Source organism: Pleurodeles waltl, chromosome 1_1 (assembly GCF_031143425.1).
Source record: "Pleurodeles waltl isolate 20211129_DDA chromosome 1_1, aPleWal1.hap1.20221129, whole genome shotgun sequence".
NCBI classification, from domain to species: domain Eukaryota; kingdom Metazoa; phylum Chordata; class Amphibia; order Caudata; family Salamandridae; genus Pleurodeles; species Pleurodeles waltl.
In genome coordinates this window covers 658,483,222-658,499,250 of record NC_090436.1, presented here as the reverse complement: position 1 = coordinate 658,499,250, position 16,029 = coordinate 658,483,222, and the positions used below count along the sequence as shown (strand labels likewise).

General features: G+C 41.7%; 1 protein-coding gene across 1 annotated transcript in view; it reads right to left on the bottom strand.

The window, feature by feature from the left end:
• Nucleotides 1-16,029, bottom strand: part of DMXL1 (Dmx like 1) — a 1,414,533-nt gene that overhangs the window by 1,102,653 nt on the left and 295,851 nt on the right. The gene's annotated exons all lie outside the window — the stretch shown is intronic.

Below are 16,029 nucleotides of genomic sequence, written 5' to 3'. Positions count from 1 at the left end.
CGAAGCCACCGACGCCGCATCCGGCGCCACAGGTAACTTCGGCGCCGACTGAAGAGCAGATGAAACGGATGGACCCACCGGAGTCACAGGCCGAAATCTCGACGTCGACGGGATGGAAATCCCTGGGGCCAATCCCTCCGAAGCCATCGGAGCGGCCACCGGCGCCGACACTGGCGCCGAGCCCACGTTCCCAAACGGGAGAAAGGGCATAAAGGGTGCCGGCCGAAGAGGCGCAGGATCACCCAAAGAAAAGGCCAAAGGCCCAGCCGGAGCACCCCCTGGAGCCATCTGTTGGAAGATGGCATACATCGCATTCAAGAATGCGGAACTATCGGCTCCAGGGGTGGGAAAAGCCGGATACTGGGGTGCCTGACTCGGAGGCGACCCCGACGCCGGCCTCGGCGTCTGCGCCGGAGAAAACACCTGAGGCTCCAATACCTCAATCACCGACGCCTGTCCAGGCGAAGTTGGAGACGTCGGAGAGAGCAACGGCGTCGAAGGATGCGGCGTCACCGTGGGGCTGACCTCCCATGTCCTCCGGCGCCGATCCGGAGACCTGGAACGAGCCTCCCTTGAATGACGCCGAGATTCTCTACGGCGCCGGGAGTCTCGATGACGCCGATATCTTGGAGAAGACTTTTTCTTGTGATGCTTCTCCTTTGACTTGGCCATAAACAGCTTCGCCTCGCGTTCTTTAATGGCCTTCGGATTCATGTGCTGACACGAATCACAAGTCGAGACGTCGTGGTCGGAGCTCAAACACCAAAGGCAATCGGAATGAGGATCCGTCACCGACATCTTGCCTCCACACTCACGACAAGGCTTAAATCCAGACTTTCTCTGCGACATTATTTCCACAGAGAAAGAGTACGCAGCAAGATATACACTGTAACCGCAAGAGTAACAGTTGCTCCCTCGAAGATAACCGTTTCGAATGCACTGAAAAAAGGGAACTGACGTCCGCACGTCGTCGAGGACCTCTTATTGCCTGTATGACGTCAGACGGCGTCGCGTGCGAGACAGTGACGTCCTCGTCGACGTGCAGAGACTAGTAAGAAGATTTCCGTAGAATGCTGGCGCCATGGGAGTATTCATGAGGTGAGGAATCCACAGGTAGTTGTATCCATCAGAAGTCGCTGCTAACAGATTAGTGGCCATGATGCCTACATTGGTGTTGCTGGACCAGTCAGGATCATTCCAAGGGGGAGCACTGTTGTTCTCTCTCACATACCAAATTGGCCCAGAGGCTGAAGTAGTGACAGTGTTTTAGCCGCAGCTAAAGCCTTCGAATCAATAGAATGACCTTGGCCTTACATGTTTGCACTGCTTGGTAAAATGGGGTTGGATAAGATAATGGAGAATTGGATTAAGATCCTCTATGCCTTGCTGTTGTCAGGCAGGGTTAATAGCCTTATATCCAATCCTATTGGTATAGGTAGGGAACATCTCAGGTTTGCCCCTGCCTCCCGATTGTATTTGCTTTGTCAGAGGAGCTTTTGACTAACATCCTACAGAAATTTCAGCCCACTCAAGTTATCAAAGTTGGCTAGCAGAGGGTCTTACTATTGATGCAGGCAGATGACGTACTCTTGCTGGTTAAGAACCCCAAGTATAATTTGAACCCTATCATCAGAAATACAATTGATTTTGTCAGATGGTCTGAGCTCTCTATACATTGGTCTAAATCTCTTATGCTCCAGCTAACTGGTCAACCCCCCCCCCTTACTCTCCCCCCTTTCAAACCCAACCGGAATGTCCAATTGAATGGCATTTGGTTTTCGTACAGATTTCAAGACCATCATAAAGGCATATCGCACGTGTATGGTTGACCTGCCTCTTTGGTGGAGAAATGGACAAAACTACCTCTAGCTGGAAGAGTTGGGCTGATAAATATGGTTAAACTGCCAAAACTTTTTTTTTTTTTTTAATATGCCCATTCCACCAACTAAAGTATTTTTGCGCAACTCAACATCCTTTTGATTAAGCACACCTGGGTGAACAAACAACCAAGCAAAGATAAAGGCTAAGATAAAGCTCGCATATAAGAACGGGGATTTGCGGTACCTAATATGGAATTATACTACTCAATCGCTGAAGCACAAATACACATATCACTGGTTTCACAATATCCAACAGGTTCCCCATCGAGACATTGAGTCTGGCATCTCCCCTAAACTCCCTTTAAAGACGTCACTCCTGGCCTGTTCTATGCGACCAGCAAAAGATATACATAGGGGTAACTGCACTAGGCCACTTTTACTCCCCTCACCATTCCCTGATTAACCCACATGTAGAGGCATCTGGTGAAAAGGGTATCATAAAAATACTAAAGGATACGTTATTAATAAAGATAGGAGACAAGTTTGTTGATAAATATTTTTAACATTTTCACAATTTCTGAAAAATCTATTAATGATTCCTGGTTGGTATTAGCATACTATAGGCTCTATAGTCCAGTTAGTGAGCTACACCCCTGTGGTTCCAGTAGAGCCTAAGGAGAGGGACCTACTACCATGGTCTACACCTTTCACTTTTAGACCCATCTCCAGAATGTACCCTTGTGTTATGAAGCAGATTAGTATGGATCATTCTACACTTATTGAGAAGTGGGCTGCCGATCTGGGTCATTTCCTCACAGAGTCACAGTGGTCCTACTGCTGTCAACCAAAGAAGGAAGTGTTTTCTAAAAACAAGTATAGACTCATAAATAATAAATTGCTGCACCACACCTAACAAACTCCTCTTAAACTGCAGGTAGTGTTTGTCCCCTGAGGATAGGGTTTTACGCTTGGTGTGGGATTGCCCGTGGGTGCTTGAGCTCTGGGGGCAGATATTCATGACTGCACAAAACATGGTAAGGGACAATAGAGTGTTTTCTCCACTTGCCACCCTGTTAGGCTATATGAAAGCTGAGGGGAAAGAGAAAAGGAAGAATCTGGCACCAACCTTGTTGCTGGGCAAGCACAGATTTGCAATGTCATGGGGCCGGGGAGGGGTGCAAAGGTTCTGGGACTGGCTCAAGGACGACACCTCTTGCTGGGAAATGATCCAGATGTACTCCACTACACTCCTAAAATTCTGTTGCCCTAGAGACATATGGGGTTCTCTTCAACCCTATCTGCTTAAACACTGAGTCTATTTGATGACTAGCTACATAGCAGTGGATTTTATAGAGGCACTTTTTTTGTTCCAATGTACAATGATGACACTTGTATATTATGCACTGTCAAGTAAAGTAAATTAGATAAATAGCAAAATTAAGCAGAAAGAAAAGTTACTGGGGGTCCACCACCTCTATCCACAGGGCAGGGGGACTGTGTATGTCTTTGTCACCACTTACGTTCGCAGTAGACACTTGTCCCATGGACTCAGTCATAGTGCAAGGCACACAGAAACCAATACAGCGCCACTGCACTGTACAATTATTTGCTTAGGGATGGATATAACTAGCCAGTAACGATTTCTAATAGGAAAGTCTGTAATTCGCATTACACTAGCTAACATCATATTAAAGTGACGCAATTTTTACCTGACTGCATACGTAGGTTCTTAAGCAAAACAATTGTGAAATACCACTGACATTACACTTTAAAAGGATTGCATTCTTTTTTGAGTCCCTGAACATCAAACACTGGCCAATATTGAGCAATCAGAAAAAATAGCATACCAAGCGATTGCCAGTTCCTATCTCTCGACATTTTTTGTCAGTTTTGTGGGCACTTAGTATTCAGTTCTCTTATTATTGTTCTATTATGACTGCCTTACTCTTTTTAACTTATTTAAAAAGTCCATTCTCATCATATAGCTTCTCTCTATTTCCACACTGTTACATTTCGCAATTGTCCTTTTTTCCACTTAAGGTGAGATTTTTTCTGTCCATTTTTTGCTTTTATTTGTCTGTCAATGTCCTAAAAAACAAACAGTTCTTTCCATTTTCTAACAGGCAAAGGGGGACATAGTACTTACAGTAATGTTGTCCTGGTTGCTATTTCAATCTTTTCCCCAACCTCATTCTGCAAAGCCTCTGTATTTTTTCCCCCAGTAGGAGTTCAATTATGCGCATTCCAACATCATATGTTCCCTTCTCCTTAATGAAGTCTGGAACCTATTGCAGTAGGGGTTGGCTTCAGAAAACCAGCTATATAACAGGTGTGCAATACAACTGAAAAATTGTCTTTAACAAGCTGTACATCTATTTGCAAATTTTCCACTCTGGTGGGATACATACCTACATGTTTCAATCATGTTATCTAATCATGCCTCTGCTGGGGGCTCTTACACCTTCTACAGAGAGGAGATTCTTTCTAGTGCTAGTATGCTACTCTGTGTAGCCAGTCGGATAGCAACCCTGGAGTTACAGATACTTTCAAAAGAATTCTCATTAGTATTCCATTTTATAATTTTCCAAATTCCTTCAATTGACACATGGTTGTATCATCATTTAAAACCAAGCCTGTTAAGTCTGGGTTTCTGACTGGTCCTACATATCAAAGCCGGTTACATCTTTACTCAACTTAGTCAAAAAGTTTTCCTACTCAAATAAATTGATAAATCACTCAATTTAGTGAGCAATAAAAGTCTTGTCTAAGTGGCATAGGACAGCTTGAAACATGAGGAGGCAATGCACAAGGGTCTTCATTTTGATACAATTCATTCTTCCTGTTAACGTGAAAGGCAAGGTATTCAATTTTTCAGCTGTCTTTTTTTATCTTTCAAAATTCAGTTCATGTAATGTATTTTCTCCCAAATTCAACCTCACCCTAAACAATTGTTGAGGGAGTCATCAATAACAGATCTTATATCCTTGAGTAGGACTTCTATTTTTGACCAAAACAAAAAAACCTCTGTATTGTCTTCATGAATCCCGCATTCTGCCAACCCAGAGAACTCTCTGAAAAGCTTCTGTGCTTTCTCTCTATATTGTTTCATTCAGCAGCAACCACATAATCATCATCTGTGTACGATTTAACCTGAGGAACTCTTTGTAGACCGCTATGGAGAGGGGTGTTGAGTTTGGTTTTAGCTGCAAGAGGATCTTTATTGAGAGCAAGAGGAGAGAACAGGCCACCCTGTTTTGATTAATAATTAGCCTAGCTGAAGAGCATCTGTAAATGGAAGCAACTTATTTTATAACCAGAGAGGAATCTTCAGTTGTCATGAAGCTTAGGACGTCCCAATTCACCCAATCAAAACATTTATTTTTCCTTGAAAAATAATCAGTTTGCTTCCACACCACCCCCTTCCATTAAATAATGTTTAAGAGCCTTTTTTAGTTTCTCAATAATCAATAGAAGCAACTACCCTATTCCTGTTCACCATCTGATTTAGATATCATTATCTTCTAATGGAAATTTCAGATAAGAGTCAGCATCTGATAAAAAACTTTGCCAAAATGTTATTTGTTAAATATTAAAATTCTTTTGCCACCTTTTCTTTTCCATCTACTACTTTCCCTAGGTCTGGATCTTCGATTTGATTTTGTATTTCTTCATAAGTGGCTCTGCTCTTAGCTTGCTACAATAGCAACCTTCCAGCCTTACTACTTATTTGTACAGTTTGTGTTTATATCGGACAATGATTGCTTTAAAAGGAGTCCCGAATACAAGACAATAAAACTAGGAAGCAATGGAGGGAGGCACAATAACATTTACAACACTTTTTGTAATAGAATAACTAGCAAGAGAAAATCTGTCTCAGTTTCCTCATCTAAAAAACAGTAAAAGTGGCAGTGAAGCAAAAAACATTTTCCCAAGAACAGAAAGAGAGAAAACACTGAGTGGATTTGAAGGTACAAATACAGGAAACATATTTCCCATGCACTACAGTGACCCCTCCAGGTAAACAATAGTTTTCAGAGGCCTAAAGGTGCTGATAACTGAATCCGATCTAGGGGACTACAGCTGTTATGCAGTATTCAAATCAAAGGCTGAGGAGTAAGTAACCTTAGCCAACTACCCAGAGCCGCTGATTACTGGTGAAGATTTTATTGTTATTCTATCACCGCTAGATAGTTTAGGCACAAAGATCTGGATAAAAGTAGATAGAAAAAGGGTTCAAACTGAAACTCAGGGCCAACTACAAACATACTGTCTTACATGTGGAGGGAATTCCATCCAGGGTAGAGGTAATATACTCAACAGGAGCTGAAGATACTAACAGAGAAGAGATTATATAACTTGTTAATGTCCACAAGGTTGGCTATTAAAGATGTTGTTAATATCAGACCATGTACTGGTGAGATTAGAATTAAACACAGGTACAGCCCCGCCCCCCACCAAAAAACACAGGAACTGAAAATTTGGTGATTCAACAATCTGCTGATTGAACAAAAACAGCATTTTCTCTAGATTTAATAATAAATGTGGATTCCTCTCATATCAGATTTGCCTCAGTGAGCATGAGGAAAACAACACACCGACTTTCAATAGCAAACTGCATTTGTAAGCGAATTATGGAAAAAAAATTGATATGCTAAAACAAAGGGTGGAAATGTCCCCCTCTTTTTAGAAAGGAAGGAAAATATGCAATACAATTATGCTGTTTCATAAGAAAAGGTCTTAAGCCCAATATAAACAGGAGCCAGAGAAAGGAAGATTTATTATTATCTGTTAGACTTCTGGTTTTGGGTAGTGAGACAAAGCCAAGAATGTCTGTAGGGAGCAAACATGTGGCAGTACTTGTGTGACGCTAAAATGGATGAATCTGCAGCAGCACTGATGACTTGGCTGGATACCATTAAGCCTTCATTTAGGATTTCCAGCAGAAAATCTTGTCTTTTATCCCTTGGAAGATGTTCAGCAAACTGTTGCATGGATTCCCATAGTGACCTATTGCGTATTTACCTAGGAGGGCAGTGGCACTGGCCGTTTTCATAGATGTTGCTGCGAAACTGCATACTTTACGACCTAGGGAATCCAACTTGCGACTCTCCTTATCTGGTGGCACTGTAGAGGTGGGAGTCATGGCATGTTGTTACTTCGCTGCTACTGTGATCACCAAATCAGACAGGAGGAAAGCTGGATCTTACTCCAGAGAGCAATACTTCTTTTGAAGTCTGGAAAAGAGGCCTGGCATCAGTGGAAGTAGTGGTCGAGATGCTGATCTGTGCTGAAGGGTCTTGAAAATAACTGAGGTTGAAGTGGAAGGAGTTGACATGGGTATATTTAGTTTTGCAGCACCCATCACCAATACCTCTTGGAATGTAGTGTTGTCATCCACCAGTGAAACTCGGGGTGGTGGAGAAACAGATAAGTGTTGGTGAATATCTTCCAGTTGAAGTAGAGGATGTATCAGCAGTCCGGGAATGCGAGTGGCAAGAACGATGACCATGGCGATTAACCGATGAGTGCCTTGATCTACGTTGTAGCCTACTTGAGTGATGGTGTGACCTGGGCCTTGATCTGGGAGTGACCCGTGGTTGTGGAAGTGGGGCTGGTGGAGGAGGCACAGTAAGTTTTGACAGAGGAGGAATTGATGGAGGCGGAGGAATAAATCGGTCTCCTCTTTTTCCTTTCCACCTGCAATAATACAGATGGTGATCGACTTCTCAATGTCAACCTACCCTGCCTTAACAGTGACCCCCCTCTCATGTCTCGACGTTGATCCACTAATTGAAGGTGATCAACAATGACATCTCGACATGAATGTTGCCCTTGACAGCGATCTATGACATTGTGTCGATGGGGACCTTGGCGGCGAGTTATGCCGACGTTGTGGTGTAGATGGATTTCTCGACGTCAAACGAGGTCTGTGTGTCGAATGGTCAAGTGTTGACATTGTTCTTCAACGCTTCCTCAACATCGAGCCTGTGGATGATGGCAAACAGGTAGGCGCTGTACCTCTCATCGACGTCAACGCTCTCGATATCAACCGGGACCAATGTCTTTTCTGCACTGTCATCTTCTTTCTGGAAGTAGGACAGACATCTGGAAGGGCCGTGGTAGAGGACTTAACCTCTCCTCGCCCTGAGGTCCCACCTTCAGATGAAGGTTGCTGTCTTTGCCGCTCCTCTATGCTATGTAGTCAGATCTTCTCCCTGTCTCTCAGGGTTCGCCTTGAAAAAGTCGTGCAGTGTTGGTAAGACTCAGAGACATAACTTGAGGGAAGGCAAAGTATACATACTTCATGAGGATATGTTGTGGCCTTCTTTCTCCCACAAGCAGGGCAATTGTCGAACAAGGATGGCATTTTGTTTGACCAAAAAGTTAACTTTTTAGTGAGAAAAATGAAGAAAATGCTAGAGAAAAATTAAAACTGTAGAATGAATCATTCAGTTGAGAACAAAATCTGTGATGATTATTTGGAGATAAAAAAAAACTTTGAAAAGGTCGAACTCGGTGCTCCAGGATCCTCTGAGCAGGAGCCGGAAAAAAGAACTGAGACAACTGTAAGGTACTCAACATGATGGGGTACTGGTGGTCTCTGGTTTCTTAAAGGAAGAGCCTCTATTTTCACTCATATAATGGCAGCCTAAGGGGATACACTGTCCTGGCTTGCTTCACCTCTCCGTTTCCTGAAAAAAGGGTTTGTGCAAGACATTGATGCTGTTTTGTTACTAAAATACCATCAAAGTATACACACTTGTAATCTCCTGGCCCCTTTTCGAATTAAAGATGAAGAATTGGGCCATTATAGCCTGCTCCTATAGGCTGCATAGTGACTAAGTGACTCTGCGGGCCTTACCAAAGGAAGGCTAACATCTCTACTTAAGAGAATCTAATGTACAGTGATCCAGGGTCTTATTCAGTGCTTAGGACTATCAATGGAAATCCCCTACGAGAGAACTAAATATTTCTAGCCATGTTTACTTTTAAATGGATAAATTAGTGTGTATCACTTTAAGAAAAAAGATTAGAAAGTGCAGTTCCTCTTCCCCCTTTGCTCAAGTTATTCAAATTTACTACGTCTCAGACTTTGTGACAAACTATTTTCAAGACACAAAAACAACTTTTACAGGGGTTCTCTACAAAAGAAAAATGCAAGTTAAGTTTATTTTACCATATATTTAAAATATAAAGAAAAATGTAAATTAAAATGTATTTTACAATGCATTTACTATATTGAATTTCAAAAGAGATACATATAAGTGTTAACATGTTTATGGAATGCATACATACATGCTTCAAGTGAAGTACGAAAACACAGCGGTGCTTGCAAAGTGAACACAGGGGCACTCCGAGGAACAGCAGGGCTGGTGCAAGGGCCACAGAAGGAATGCAGAGTAAATACAGCCACTAATAAGGAATATAGTGGGACTAAACAGGAAATAAGTGGCATATAAAGAGTTTGCAGGAGGTGCATCTTCTACTTAAAAACACAATACTAGGTTTTCTGAGAGCAGAAAGAGGAATCACATGGGTGGTTGCGAGGGCATACATGGATGGCAAGGTGGAATATAAAGCAAAAGGGAAAGGTATGAGGGGAGTATTGGGAGCATGTAGGTGATATGCAAGGCAAATAAATATAACAATACATATCTAAAAAATAACATAAGGAGGTTTCAATGAGTCCACAGATTTACAAAAGGGGTGTTGCAGGCATCACACAAGAACAACTGTGTGCACCATGCCGAAGATAAGTAATGTACTTTGATACAAAAAGGGCAGGGGATACAGAAGTGTTTCAGTGCTTATGAGGGGCACATATATATGCTTAACAGTAATTATAAAAATATATAGTAAGTTGCTAAATGGCTACTGGACAGAACAAAAGCACAGCAAGAGTGGTGCATAGGGCAATATAAAGATTGTAGAATGGACAGCGAATAACATCACAGGTGCAGTGTGATTTGGAAAGTTCCAGGGTTAATATTGAAAGGCTTGTGATGACAGGTAAACAACAGAGATGTGGTGAAAGCTCCTTAGAATGCAATGGACTTGGTTGCTAAGAGGCCACTCGTGTACACTGAAATGAAACATGGAAAATACACTAAACGTACAAGAACCGTATGTTATTTGGGGACACACATAAGGAACAATATACCATACCAAAAATACCAGGCGGCATAAAGGGAGGCTATACGGAATATGGGACTACATACATATATTGAATGTACCTTAGAATGTACTGAAAGACACTGCAAAATGGCCATAGGGAAATACAAACAGCATGTGTTACAAAAATCATAGAATGAATGCAAAATGGATGGGTTAAGTAGATTATATTTTTACAATACAAGATTTACAAAATAAATAAACTGTGCTAAAACCATTGATTTGTGGATAATATGTATATTTCAATTATAAAAAAGTAAAGAAATTACTAAAAACACAAGACTTCAAAAGGATTTAAGGTTTACTCTATGCTTTCTCTCTTATTTTGTCCTTTTTTGGTTAAGTAACATCATTCCCACTCTGTTCGACTGACCCCACCCCCTCAAAGATGGCGCCCACTTCTCTCTCCTCCTAATCCATTTTGACGAGTCCCTCCTTTATTTCAAAATGTACCCAATATAGAACTCAATTGTGTATTTCATAATATTCAAAATATATGTATAAAGTCTATGCCCATTTTTTCTCTGTATAACATAGATCAGATTTCTGTTACATATTTTATGTTCATCTAAATGACTGTTGCTTATTGATGATTAATGTCATTTTGCTTTTGGTTCTTCTGTGTTACCAGGCTTTGAGACCTTTTTCTTCATGCATTATTATTAACAATTATGTTTTCACTGTTTTTGCAGTATTCTCTCTATGCTTTCTCTCTTACTTCGTCCTTTTTTGGTCAAGTAACATCATTCCCACTCTGTTCGACTGACCCACCCCCTCAAAGATGGCGCCCACTTCTCTCTCCTCCTAATCCATTTTGACGAGTCCCTCCTTTATTTCAAAATGTTTTATTTAAATGGCATGCTTACACTTTTGCGTAAGAAATACGATCGACACCGGTTATACTGACACACCAGTAACAAGGTGAGTGCGCGTCCGCTATTACCTTACCAATGAGGACAATCTCGCTCTTTGCCCTACATGCATACAGCAACCTCAATTTCATCTCCTAGACGCCATGTCGTTTCTCTGCGACAGAGTTTTATTTGCTCTTGTTCGGATTACAGCCCCACCCACTAAGATGAGGATTACAATCCTCTCTTTCACAAGTACTTAATTCTTTCTACGCATAGTCAATGTCTTTCAGTTTCTGCTCTTTCTGGACTTTTTTGGGCTTTGACCACCGCCGCTCTCTTTCCTATCACTAGCTGTTTGAGAGCGATAGACATACCAGCCAATGCTCTCGGTTACATCCAGAGACATTGGTCATTTCACTTTCAACCAAGAGGAGGATTGCAACCCTCTCTTTCACAAGTACTTGGTCTTTTCCAACACTAGTGTATGTTTGTTGGGCCCCGACCTGTCGGACTCTTTTTGTTTTAGCTACCGCCACCGACGCTCACTTCCACAATATAGCCTTTCGAATAGTGTTATACATATTCAGAGAATGCTCCCAGTTTACATCCAGAGATGCTGGTCCAAATACTTTTAGCCATTTTGATTTTTACTCCTCCATTTCCCTGGAAATCACAAGTCCCTTTTTTGTTATTGTGTGTGATGTTTACGATCAGGATTTTCCTTTCAGGCTGACTTCCAACCTATGAGACCCACAAGTGTTTTTATATACACACCTCATTAATAATGTTAATACTGCACACGTACACCATTATGTATGTGTTTGTCTGGTAATTCTCAAACTTCTCCTCTCCCTCTCCAATTTTTCTATTTAGGCTTACCATGGTCACAACTTATAGACTTATTCTATAAAAGACAACCTCGTATCGACTTCTGAAACCACAGACTCTTAAATTAAAAATATTTTTTTCTTTGACTACAAACGGGAACCCATTTGACTATTCCATTTCCTGAACTGTTTCTTTCAAACAACATGTCCTTAGGTATGTTTTCTACATTACTCTGAATGCTTTTAACTCTTCACTCGGTATTTGGTGGCACTATTACCACAATAACATTTTTACCCAATATGTTCATGTCTAGTAACTATCACTTCCACATCAGCATCTTCTATGAGCTTTTTTTATTACACTAGTGTGTACCTCACCCCGTAGCTTCACAATACTATCTTTCACACTGATACTTTCCTCTATAGGACATGATTATAAATCATAATTTCTTGCTTTTTCCCATGTCCTGTTTTTATTTCATTCTATTGTACAATATTCGCCTGTTATCCTTTCCTTAATATTCCTATTATCACTGTCTATATTTGCTTACTTTGATTTACAGCCTTGCTAAAGTCAATGTGACGAAACACGTGTCGGCTGTTTGTTGGATGCACTACCTACTAAAAGGAATAAACCTTGACCAATCAAATACCAGTGGATCTTGGACTTTGAATTTATTTCTCCACTTGGATTACACTTTTGGACCACACTGGTGTGCCCTGATTTACATTAACAAGGTTTACAGGTATGTTTAAAGGTGCTTCACCATAAAAAAAAAGTTAACAATTTCCCAGGTCAAAGTGCCACCTCCGCCTCGTGTCCCAACCCCCACAACACGAAATCCACCTTACCTTTCGCTCCCGTTATTACTCTCTGCCTTATATAATAACATAATACACCTCTCTGAGGAAATCAAACACCATACAGTGCACACTTCTCCAACGAGTAGCTCCTGGGGTAGCTATTCAAGTACTTAAAAGAAGCTCTTCTCTGTGTGCAGCTTTTGCTTGGTTGAATTAATATATGTATTTCAAAATTGAAAAGCTTGTATTTGAGATGAAAATGTGTATACTTTCAAAAAATCTGAACTGAGGTTTGTAGAAAAATTACTATTGCCAAAATATATTTAATTTAAAGATAATATTTGAGCGATAAATATTACGTAGTTGTGGAGACTTACTGCTGATTTTATGAACTTGGGGTTAGGAGCATTGCCACTATGGCTGTTATGCATTACCAAACCAGAAGCATTCCACATTGACAAAGCCTTATACACATACCATGGGCAAAGTATTTTTTATGTTATGCCGGCAACCATGCCTGATTAACTGAGGTGATCAATGTTCATAATCTTATGGTGACCACTTAAGTAATGTTATCTGGTTAGATCACTTTTTACAACAGTTGCAGCTCAGGATGATTTTCATTGAACAAAAGTAACTCTTGTCAGAAAAAAGGTTGGAGACGCCTGATATAGACAGCAGAGTGAAGGTTTTTTTCACAAATCCCATTTCCTATGTCAATTTGAACTCCTACTGCCAACAGCGGCACTGAAGTGGGAAAAAAGTGCTATAAGAGCAGGTTACATAGATTAGTTTGAGGGAGGGTATGCCAAGCCTCACCACTCAGTTCCTCAGTTGCAGCAGTACTCATGCATGAGTAGATCCAGAGCAGCTACTTCCATCTGTGTGTCATCAACCCTGGCTTAGTATTTGTTTGGTACACTGCCCCCTAGGGATATTTGTGCAGAAGGGCCATCTCGGACCACATTCTTTCACACATGTCAACGGTCCCAGTTTCCATATGTCTCACCTAGCAATTCACCTCATCTTCTGAAGTTTTAAATAGGAGTTAGATCCATACTCTGAACTACATGTCTCAAAACTCCATAAAGAGCTCCAGAGGAGCAGCCTGAGTTGGGACTGCCACTGGGGCCAACGGGCTGGTGAACTGTGTCCCAGTAAAACATTAGTCATGCATGAGCCTCTTCTGCCTGCAGACAAAACGCTAATAAATAAAATTAATGGTTGTTTCTTTTTGGGGGGGGCAGGGGGGTCTGTAGCCTCAAGTCGCACAGGCAAGAATAAAACTTGAATGGAAAGGTTTAATTGCCATTTTATTTTTACCTGCGCAGCGTGAACCTGCCCAAAGACATGCTTGGCATCACCCTCGCTGCCAGTAGCAGAAAACTTACTTGCTGCCAGTAGCAGAGAACGTCCTCTGCTGCTGGCAGCAGAGGTCTACAGCAGTGCCTTGACTGGATTCTCCAAAGTGCGCATGTCACTTTGGCCAACTGTTTTGAGCCACCCCATGTGACATGCACACTCTCCAAGCAGCTCTCTTAAGACAGCTCAGTGGAGACCAAGCACAGGTCCCTAGGGCCTGAATGAGGGTCCAGCCAGGCTGCTCCATCCAATCCAGATGCTGTTCTCATGCTGATTAACAGCATGAGAGCAGCATTTAGATTTGTTAGGGGAGCTCTTCCTCTATCCGAGAGCAGAACAAGGAGGCAGACGAGCAGCCCGTCTACATGTGTGTGTGTGTGTAATGCATGTAAGTGTAGTTTATTTTATAGTTAGTGTTATGGTGTTATTTGGTCTTTTGGAGGGAGGGGTGGTTTACTTTGGGCTTTTGGAGGGAGGGGGTGTTTTATTTTGTATTTTTTTGCAAAATGGTAGGGTACTTCACTCGCCCCACCTCTTTCAAAAGGTACAAGCCGCTGCAGAATAAAAATTGGCAAATGCCAGACAGAAGGTGTGGGTCATGAGCTGGCAAGCAGAAAAAAAAGGAAACCGTGAAAGGAATTATGGAATAATGAAATCTGGATAACAGAGAGAGGGGAAAAATATGAAAAACTTTGCATGTGATTGAAAGGTAAGAAAGACAAATTATGAGACAAAAGATGGATAGATGGAACGAGAAAAGAAAGAACAGGATGAGAAAGGAGCTGTGGAAGGGAATAAGAAAAAAAGGAAGAAAGGGTGATAGGGAGGATGGAAGGGTGAAAGAAAGGACGGACAAAAGAAAGGACGGACTGAAAGGTTTAAAGGATTAATACATTAAAGGGCAAGAGGATGGATGAAAGAGTGAAAGGATTGATAGGTGAAGGGGTGAATGGAAGGATGAAGAAAGGACAGATGAAGATTGAAAGGATATATGAAAGACTGAAAGGGGTGAATGGATGGAACTCTGGAGTGAGACGTGGATAATTAGTTGGGTGAAAGGATGAATGGTTAGAAAGGTGAAGGGACTGACAGATGAAAGGATAACTAGATAGAACAGTGAATGAATTGAATGATGGATGGAAGGAGGATCAATGAGTGAAGGAAACTCTCCCTAAGTAGGGTCGGGTGTGCTCGCTTATCTGGCTACTCCCCTGGAGGACGGTAATACATGTCTTATACACATTCTGTAACATAATAACTGCAGTTATTGAAGTTATTTGTTCGAGTCAAATAAAATAGCACATAATAAGGATGACAGGCTTGTCATGCCCCACCTTAGCTCACTACTGGCATTCTATGGATGACTCCTAGCCAAGGTTATAGAGCTTACCACTCTGAACACGTGGGAAGTGACTGCCATGGGAACTTACAAGCGAGGGAAAAATCACAATATGCAGCGCAATTCACAAACCTGGCCTCACTGTTAGCTAAATGGACCCTCACATTACACTGGAGAGCCAACCAACCTTCAGCTGTCTCTCAATAGCACAAGGCACTCCTCCATTGGGGGGAAGCCAAAAGTGTCACCTTACATTATGAGGAAGCTTTCTCTCTCCATAAACGACCTATAAGAGCGGCCGGGGACACAATGCTCACTCAGTTTTGAGAACTGGAGCATGAGGATACCCTCCTCCATGAAACCTGCAGTTTGACTAACACCTTGCCCTACACCTGACCCACTGGCCCCGACCGCAGGCCCACCGTGAGACACAGTTCAATTGTTCTGTTGTCCCGCAAGAGGACCCAGAGTCATATCGGACACAGCCTCAACACACGATCAACACTAACACAAGCGGTGTCTCAATGCAGGATCTGCCTCATTGTCTCTATATATACCCTTAAATGTTGGCAATGTTGTAATGTGAAAAATAGAGCCTAGGTTCCAGTGAAATGTACCTAACACATTTCAATTGTTTCTTTTCTATAACTGTGACCACTGCTCAGAAGTAACAAAAACCTCAATAAAAAGTTTGCAAAAAACAGAAGGGTGACAGGCAATCAATCACTTTATGACATTTCCAATACAACATTTACTAATGCTATTTGTAAAATGCTCACAGGGAGAAATAGGGGTTTACAAAATTCATATAAGACTTTTAATAAACTACAATGAGCTCTATACTTAGTATA